We start from the raw sequence: 8824 nt of genomic DNA, 5'->3' as shown, positions 1-8824 counted from the left end.
AACTGATTTCATGAACATGACAATGAGTTCACTGTTCTTCAGTGGCCTTCACAGTCACCGGATCTGAATCCAATAGAACACATATGGGATGCCGTAGAACGGGAGATTCGCAGCATGAATGTGCAGCTCACAAATCTGCAGAAACTGTGTGATGCAACCATGCCAACATGGAACAGAATCTCAAAGGAATGTTTCCAACATCTTGTGGAATCCAAGATGCCACGAAGAACTGAGGCTGTTTTGAGAGCAAAGGGAGGCCCTACCCTAGTATTAGTATAGCGTTCCTAATAAAGTGCTCAGTGAATTTATATTGAAACAAATTGATATATTGAAATAATAGTTTTATTATTTTTCTTTATTACAGTAAAATCTACAGCAGGAAATTTCAGCAGCTATGACTAAATTCATCAATATCAAGTAAATTACAGTGAAAGAGAAATTTTAAAAGATTCTATTACCGAAATAGTTTTTGGACAAGACAATGTGACATTTAACATTTAAATCAGAGTTGATTTTGAATAAGTTTCTTCTCATATCCACCAACTGGACATGAACAGGGCAAAAATTCAACATGAATTCTCAAGCTGTAAACTTTTTTTTTCTTTTCTGACTGTTAAGCATCAAACGTAAAGCTAAGCCCTCAGAGAACTGCCTGAAGAGAAATTCAGATCTCTCGTCACTAAAACTAGGCACAAAATGAATCTGCAGGATTTCAGAGAAGCCCTGTCAAACTGGGTGACACAAACTTTTTCCTGTTGAAATCAAGAAAGACAGTGAGAAACCAATGGGTTTGTGTGAGATAACTAATGAAAAATGGCAAACAAATAAAGATGGTGATTTCTTAGCAGATTTGGTAAAATTGGTAAAATTTAATAAGCTTAGCTTGTTGCCATTTACTCACTTGTAGCTGTGAAAACCATGTCACTTACTGGGATGTGCTTGGTGGCCGAAGGGACCATCTCACAGAACTGAAGACAGCAAAATAAATTAAATTAGATCTAGTGTCAGGTCTCTTGATCAATAACTCAAATCAATATTTCATATTCATTTATTCTGTAAACAGCCATATATAACCAGGATAAAAATTTCAATTTTGGGTGAGCTATCCCTTTAAATATTCCAGCAAAATAAATTATGGTAAACACACCTACCCAGTTGTTATGTTTTGCTTGTTCCAGACTTGCTGTGAAGTTGAAACATCTGCATGGAACTCCAGCGTTTTGACTGACATCTACATATCTTTGGAAAGAATTGATTGATGGAATTAAGACTTCTGAAGGCCATTCAGCTGTAGAGACTGACAGTGAACATGATAAATTAGCATATGTTTTGGAAATGGGGGTATAAATACCTTTTTCTAGACTCAAGGTCAGGATTAGTGTTGTCCAGTTCTACGCTTTGGCCTTCCTTTACAGCGTGTTCACATGCTGTCACACACTGCTGCCAGGAGTGCCAGCATCTTCAAAAATGTTAGTTAATTCTGATTAAAAAAATATTGGAACTACCTTCACTTTTCTAAGGCTTTGTTCACTGCAGAGGAAATCCGACTTTTTAGACCAACTGTTTGAACTTCTTTTCTGTCCAGACTGTAGTCGCTTTTGCTAGCACGTCCACATTGGTTGTCATACTAACAATGCAAACTTGTGCCACTAGTTCACCATGGGTGAGACTTTAGCAATGGATGTTTTGCCACTGATTATGATTTTCATGAGGGCGGTATCCAAATCTGAACACATTCGTTGCAACCACACCTTAAAAAATGGGAAAGGTTGGCATAAGCAATGACATGAAATAACTTGTCGCAATAGCTGACGTAACAACCATCTCACAATATATGACAGAAAAACATCTAATCTGACAGTTCAGACAGAAACACATTAACAAAAGTCAGATTTTAGTCACATTTCGAACCACCCACGGAGGTGGTTTGGATCAGGCTTGTGAAAATCGAATTTCATGTGTTTTTTTCTCTGTTCAGATACAAAAAAACGAAACGGATCCGAGTTGGATAGGCAAAAAATCTGATCTGAACAAGGCCTTTGACATATTTACAATGACTTCCTGTTTGTTAGATGTGAGTGAGGCTTGTAAAGACACATTTTATAGTCTAATTTTCTAAATAGATAATAATCACACACACATTTAAAGTACACTTCAAAACACAACTAAACTGGATACATGGTTTAACATGTATAAATAAATGAAACAATTAGAAGAATTCACAGAAACAGAACATGTAAGACAAATCATTTACAGGGTCCAAAGTTGGCATGCTCAACTGAATGGGTTTCCAGCCCAAGAAGAATTCCTCAGGTGTGTGAAGCTGAAGACCAATGTTGAGAGCAAACTATGGGCATAAGAGAGAACATTCAAAATGGTGTAGCTGTATTTTGTCAAAAGCCGATCAAATGACTTTAAACTTTCCTTTCTGGTCTCCTAGAAGAGGGAAAGGAAAAATAACAGTACAGTACACCCTTGTGGACAAAACCGAGTACAGATATTCAAATGTAACATTACCTGAATATAATGCAGTCACTCTTTTAAACTAGCTAGAATTTACTCATTCATTCTGCAGTTAGTGATGAAGACCTATAGGCTATTACCAGTCTGTCACTGCAGGAAAAGTCTTTCTTCTTTTTCCCTGGGGCCCAGTTACCTGCTGCATCTGTATATGATGGAAAAGCAACATTATAGATATAAAGCTGCTGTGCTGTTGGGTCATTCTACAGTCAGTAAGTGCTGCAAACCATGCTTGAGAAAGTCAACATTTCAAAAATAAAATATAAACCTGCAATTCATTAAAGCTCATATACATTCACTTGAACATGCTAGATTAAATGGGCATGTGGTCTTTCTTAAGAAATTGCTGATGTACAGTATTTGTCATTACTTGTCTTTGTTGTAACAATCAACAACAGTAACTCAAAACTGTCTATGGGGTAGTTACATTTATGGAAGAATGATGGTAAAAGTCTGCCTAGGTGGTACATTAGATAAAAAAACTCAAATCCAAAATTATTTTATTTTTTTTTTTTGGAATTTTTCACAGCTGGTTTGTGACAGTTAGTGTAGAATCACCATATTACATTATTACAATGTAATTACAATCATGACCAGGGCTTGACATGAACTTTTTGGCTCACTGGCGACTGTGGCTAGTGGTATTCCAAAGTCACTAGCCACTCATCATTTTCACTAGCCAAAATAGCCCACACCACAAAAAGTGTTAAAAAGTAACTGGAGACTGTATTTGCATGCATTTGTTTGGACATTTTATTTGAATGAGAATTATATGAATTCAGCAGCACACAGGCCTGATGATTAAAGTCATCTCTTAGAATATCTGAAGTCAAACATGACCAACAGGAGGAAGACTTTGTCAATAATTTGTCCATTTGTCCATGGACATCTAGATTTGAACCCCCCTTAACCATTCCAAATAGTACTTGCCTTCATGAAAGTTTACCATTGTTCTTCCATTATTTTCTGTGGCATTTTTAATTATTATGCCATAACCACAGGTCAGACCATGGATTGCTCCACATTACTGTGGTTAGGCTAATGTTGATAGACTTTCTATAAAATAAACTATAGTATTTGTTGTGAAAAACTAATAACGGGGCTTCATTTGCCCCACTGAGATGCGCATGTCCGATACTTGAAGCATATTTTCTGCTTATAAGGCACTGAACGCGAGATGAATACAATTAAATATCCTTCAGCTGCGGCCACCTGCAAAAGTGGCTAGTAAGGGTGACATAAGTGTACTTAGAATTACCTGTGTTAAAGCATGGGGTGGTCACACCAAATATTGATTTAGCTTTTATGTTTACTGCAATTTGTTTGAAGTTAATTGATGAATAAAATTATTCATTACATTATTTTTGAAGGCATCCTCACTATGCAAATTTTTCACAAGTGCCTAAAACTTTTGCACAGAACTGTCAAAATATAAAATATGGTGATTTGAGTAGTTTTGTGTCACACTCACCTCCAACATAGAAGCTCTGTGATTTGTCAACACTGATTCCACCGTTTGCCTGCACAAACAAAACCAGGTCAAACATAATATATGCAGGTTAACTAAACTTGGTGCTCGTTGTGTATGTAATGTAAAATATTCCTCTGAAACAGCACAGTTACAAGGATTTTGCGATTAATCTTTTCACACAAATGTTCCCACATTCCAATCGCAGGTTTTTGGTAAATACCTGGAGCAGTGGAAACAAACACCTGAAAAAGGATCATGAAAAAAATCGACACACTCAGTTTGCTATAGGATATAATGCAGAAAGGTGAAAGTGACATTACAAACCTGGACAGGCAGCTGCAGTGTCTCTAGAATATCCTCAACTTTAGACTTGAACACCTCTGGTCTGAGTTTGCCTCGAAAAATGCCCATTTGATTGGTAAAAAATACCACCTACAACAGACACACAAATGATGGTTTATGAGCGACCAAAGCAAAGGAAAAAATGGACAGTTCATACAAACTATTGCTATTGACACTTTAGTTGAACAATATATTGACTACATCGACAGAAAAGACTGAAAGTTGATTAAGAAGCACCTTGATTCCTTTCTTTAACAGACTGGTCAGTTTGGGCAAACATTAAAACATCACATGAGAGGCAGCACAGAAAAGCTTAACATCGTCTGTGTATACCTGGTTTGTTAGCCAGACTCACCTCCAGTCATCTGGACTTGTTGGAAATACTTTTTCCGACTTTGTGGTGATAATACAGCCATCAATGTCAAACCCTGCAATCTGAATTATACAAAAAGTGGAAGTATAGAAAAGAAGAAAAGCATAATGGCTTTTGCTAACTAAAACAGAAATCTTATGGTAATCAGCTAACTTTATCAATTTAACCAATAATTTATCCAACACAATGGACCTGATTCATCAAACATGAGCAGAACGAATTTCTGTGTAAATCCTATGTGAATTCTTCCATTGAATTTTGCATTTACATAAGAATGGATTCACAAAGAAATTTGTTCTGATCATTTCCATGTAGTCTGATTAAATACTCAACAAGAAGGGAATGTATTTTCTTCTAAAAAGATCTAGTCTTACATTGGAGCTTTCTGTAACCCCTGTGGCAGTGTAGAGCATCAGGCTGCCTATTTGCTGCCAGTGACTCTGAGAGCAAGTGGAAGACAGAGCATTGGGCTTTGCTGATGGCAAGTCCAGGGTGTCATCACTCTTTTTCTGTGGAAATGCTTGCAACTGCCTAAGCTTTTCCTCAGCTGAGGTCTCCTCATCATCCTCATTTGCCACGTCCTTGTTTCATAATGAGGGACATCATCTTCTGGGCTGTGTGGCCGTTTTATTGTCTAAGTAACAGGAGGCAAAGTAAGTACTGGAGTCTCAGTTGGACAATGAACAGCCCTAAAGGAACAGTTCACAAAATTTTAAATTCTCTCATCATTTACTCACCCTCATGTAGGGCGGCAACTAACGATTATTTTGATAATCCATTAATCTAACGATTATTCGAACGATTATTCGACTATTCGGCGATTATTGCAACGATTAATCTTTAGCTCTTAACCGATTATTCAGCTTGTGCCACGACTTAAAAGGTTGTATTAAACGTGCTTACTAACAATAAAGAGGACAAAATTATCTTTTAAAAATACCTCTAAATGACATTCACTGAATTAAAGGGAAAAAATACTTAAGTTTAATTCAGTAAAAATTTCACTACAAAAAAAATCCTATTGTTATCAAGTGTATTTGTCTTTTTTCCATTTAAAATTGTCTAAAAATCCTTAACAAGATACATTTACTTGAGAAGCAACATATAAGATATTTAGACTTGCTTTAAGAGAATGTATCTTAAATATAAGTGTATTTTGTTTATAAGTGTATTTTTTCACTTGATTATACTTATGCGAGTGCAGTAAAGACAAAATACACTTATATTCAAGATCTGTTCTCTAAAAGTCAGTCTAAATATCTTCTATGCTGCTTCTCAGATGAATGCATCTATTTTCAAAGGATTTTTAGATATTTTAAATATTTTTTATTTTTAATATTATATTCAACATTCTCAGATAAAAAAAAAATAGATAAAAAAAATTATTCTGCAGTATAGCTGCTAAAGTAAATGTATGGAGTTTTAGATATTTATATTGGAATACAAGCCAAAACAAAAACAAATAAAAAATGTTTTTTTTTTGTTTTGTTTTTTTTTTTGTTTTTTGTTTTTTACAGTGTATAATGGGGCGAAGACTACCTCACCTTTCTGTTCACTTCATATTTAACTCACAAAAAAACAAACTCTCTTTTATTAATAAAGATGCGTTTTGCCAATTTTCTTCACGATAAGAAATGCACAGTGACATATTATGATTCAATAAGCTGCCATCGCGTTATAATCTAGCTGCATTAAGCGCGTGCACTCGAGGGATGAGCGTCCCCGCAACAGAGTGTACCTCAGCCGGGTGCAGTTTCAATCTCTCCCCCTTAGATCGGGACACTTCGCGCAACAAATAGAAGAGGCGTTGACCGCACAGAGAAATGCCAGTTTCCTTATTATTTGAACTTTAATAAAGCTATAACGCATTAAATAGAACTGTATTAAAGATGTAACGCCGGGGTGTTTCCTTTAAAGACGCTCGACACGCAAGTTTTGCTTCCAGCTCCGGCTCTGCTTATTCCACAACAAGGGTGCTTCTGTATTTATTTATTTTTGTATTTTTGCATTATAATTCCCTCATACTTTGCGATCTACATCACCTGAAGCTGTTTGGAAAGCTGTGTTTTCTTCCTCTCCTCAGACAGGCGCGAGCTGCAGTGCTGCTCTTGTGTGCAATGATTAGTTTCATATGATCTTATGTTACGTTAAGATCAAACGACTATTCGACAACGAAAATTTTTGTCGACAATTTTTTAATTGTCGATAACGTCGACTAATCGTTTCAGCCCTACCCTCATGCCATCCCTGATGTGCATTACTTTCTTTCTTCTTCAGAACACAAATGAAGATTTTTAGAAGAATATTTCAGCTCTGTTGCTCCTCACAATGAAAGTGAAAGGTGGCCAGAACTTTGAAGCTCCAAAAAGCATATAAAGGCAGCATAAAAGCAATCAGTACAACTCCAGTGGTTAAATCAATGTCTTCAGAAGCGATATGATAGGTGTGGGTGAGAAAAAGATCAATATTTAAGTCCTTGTTTACAATAAATCTACTAACACACAGCCCTACTTTGCACATTCACAAGAGTACTTCTATTTTTTGCTGATTTGCATTCCTCGTGATAATATCGCCATCTACTGGGCTGTTGGACAAATATGATTTATTTATTATTTTCCTTTTACTTAAATATTGTTCTGTTTTCTCCCCCACACTTATCCTATCGCTTCAGAAGACATGGATTTAACCACTGTAGTCGTATGTATTACTTTTATGATGCCTCTATGTGCTTTCTGGAGCTTCAACGTTTTGGTCAACATTCATTTGCATTGTATGGACCTGCAGAGCTGAAATACTATTCTAAATATCTTCATTTGTTGGGATGGCATGAGGGTGAGTACATGATGAGAGAATTTAATTTTTGGGTGAACTATTGCTTGAATAAATTATATTTATAAATCTTCACAATATTAGGAAAGGATAAGCTAAGATAACATTTTCCCAAACAGTTCTATAATCCCGGATGATTTACCTTTTTCGGTGATGGAGCAAAGTAATCCTTCATGTTCCTCTTGGGGGCTGATTTCTGGATCTCATCCTTTGAGCTTTTCTGACTGTCTTTGCTTTCATCTGCAGCTTTTCCCTTCTCCTTTTGAGGAGAGGAATAGTTTATATTTGAAATTCCACCATGAATGGATGGGACTGATCAACCAGCTACAGTCAGGCATGCAGACTGACCACAACCCAAAGACTGACCATCTAGGGAACATGGGTTGGGCCAGAGCTGTGGAAAAACAGGATGTTTTGAACTGGTTCACTTTTATGCTTTCCTTTTTTATTTAGAAGTATCAATATAATTTCTTAGTTAAAATGATTTATATTTTAATGAAATTCTCCTCTTATATTCAGATCATTACATGTGTAGCCAGAATTTCCGGTTTTGCATAGTTGGCCACGAGCTTCACTGTTAAAACTTCATTAATAGACGCACAAACAGGAGACATATCGTGTTTTGCATAACTGAGATGGGTGTGATCCAAGAACTCACCTTGACACCTTGAGCACTTTTTGTCTGCAATTGTGGAATCAAGACCTCGTCCAAATATAAATGCTCGACCATCAGCCAGCTCCACCCGGGCTCCATTGACACTTACGAGAGCGCACTGCATCTACATTCAAAGGTGAGAACTGCTGAACTCCAGGAAACTATGGTAAAAATCGAAAGATTTAAGGTTTAAATGACCAATCTGATTTAACTATTCAGGGTTCATGAATGATAGAACAAAAGTATTATGTAGGACGATTGATATAGCGCTCATTTGTTCGACTACGTTAGCTACATTTACAGCTTAAGCATTCTGTGTGTATTGCAGACCAAAGTTTTCCGAAAGCATATTTGCAACGGGACCCGAAAACTTTACTTAAGCATCGATAAAAGTCAAGTATCACTTACCGATCATCTAAAAACGTTATATTAACTTTTTGTGACTTAGCAGTCGAACGAGTCTACTCAAGTGCGGCACGTTGTGAAACAGCGTCCACTGTTTGGTTCCACATCATTTGGACCCATGTCTCGTCTGTCTCTTACAAAAGTTTACCATGGTAGCTATAGTTTAAGCCAAAAGGCCATAGTTCTCAGGTCTTTGTCAGCATTGTCATCAAAAACTAAAATGAAATGA

At 36.5% G+C, this 8824-nt stretch overlaps 1 protein-coding gene and 1 pseudogene across 1 annotated transcript in view; one reads left to right on the top strand and one right to left on the bottom strand.

Annotated features, from left to right (window-relative positions):
* Positions 1-229: 229 nt before the first annotated feature.
* On the bottom strand, positions 230-8314 carry LOC127429697 (bifunctional polynucleotide phosphatase/kinase-like; annotated as a pseudogene).
* LOC127429543 (TRPM8 channel-associated factor homolog) overlaps positions 8180-8824 on the top strand; it is a 30000-nt gene continuing 29355 nt past the window's right edge. Inside the window, exon 1 of the mRNA XM_051678653.1 lies at positions 8180-8326. The gene's annotated coding sequence lies outside the window, so the exon portion shown is untranslated. The remainder of the gene's footprint in view (positions 8327-8824) is intronic.

This window comes from Myxocyprinus asiaticus, chromosome 39 (genome assembly GCF_019703515.2).
Source record: "Myxocyprinus asiaticus isolate MX2 ecotype Aquarium Trade chromosome 39, UBuf_Myxa_2, whole genome shotgun sequence".
Classification (NCBI taxonomy): domain Eukaryota; kingdom Metazoa; phylum Chordata; class Actinopteri; order Cypriniformes; family Catostomidae; genus Myxocyprinus; species Myxocyprinus asiaticus.
This window is presented reverse-complemented; position numbering and strand designations above follow the sequence as displayed.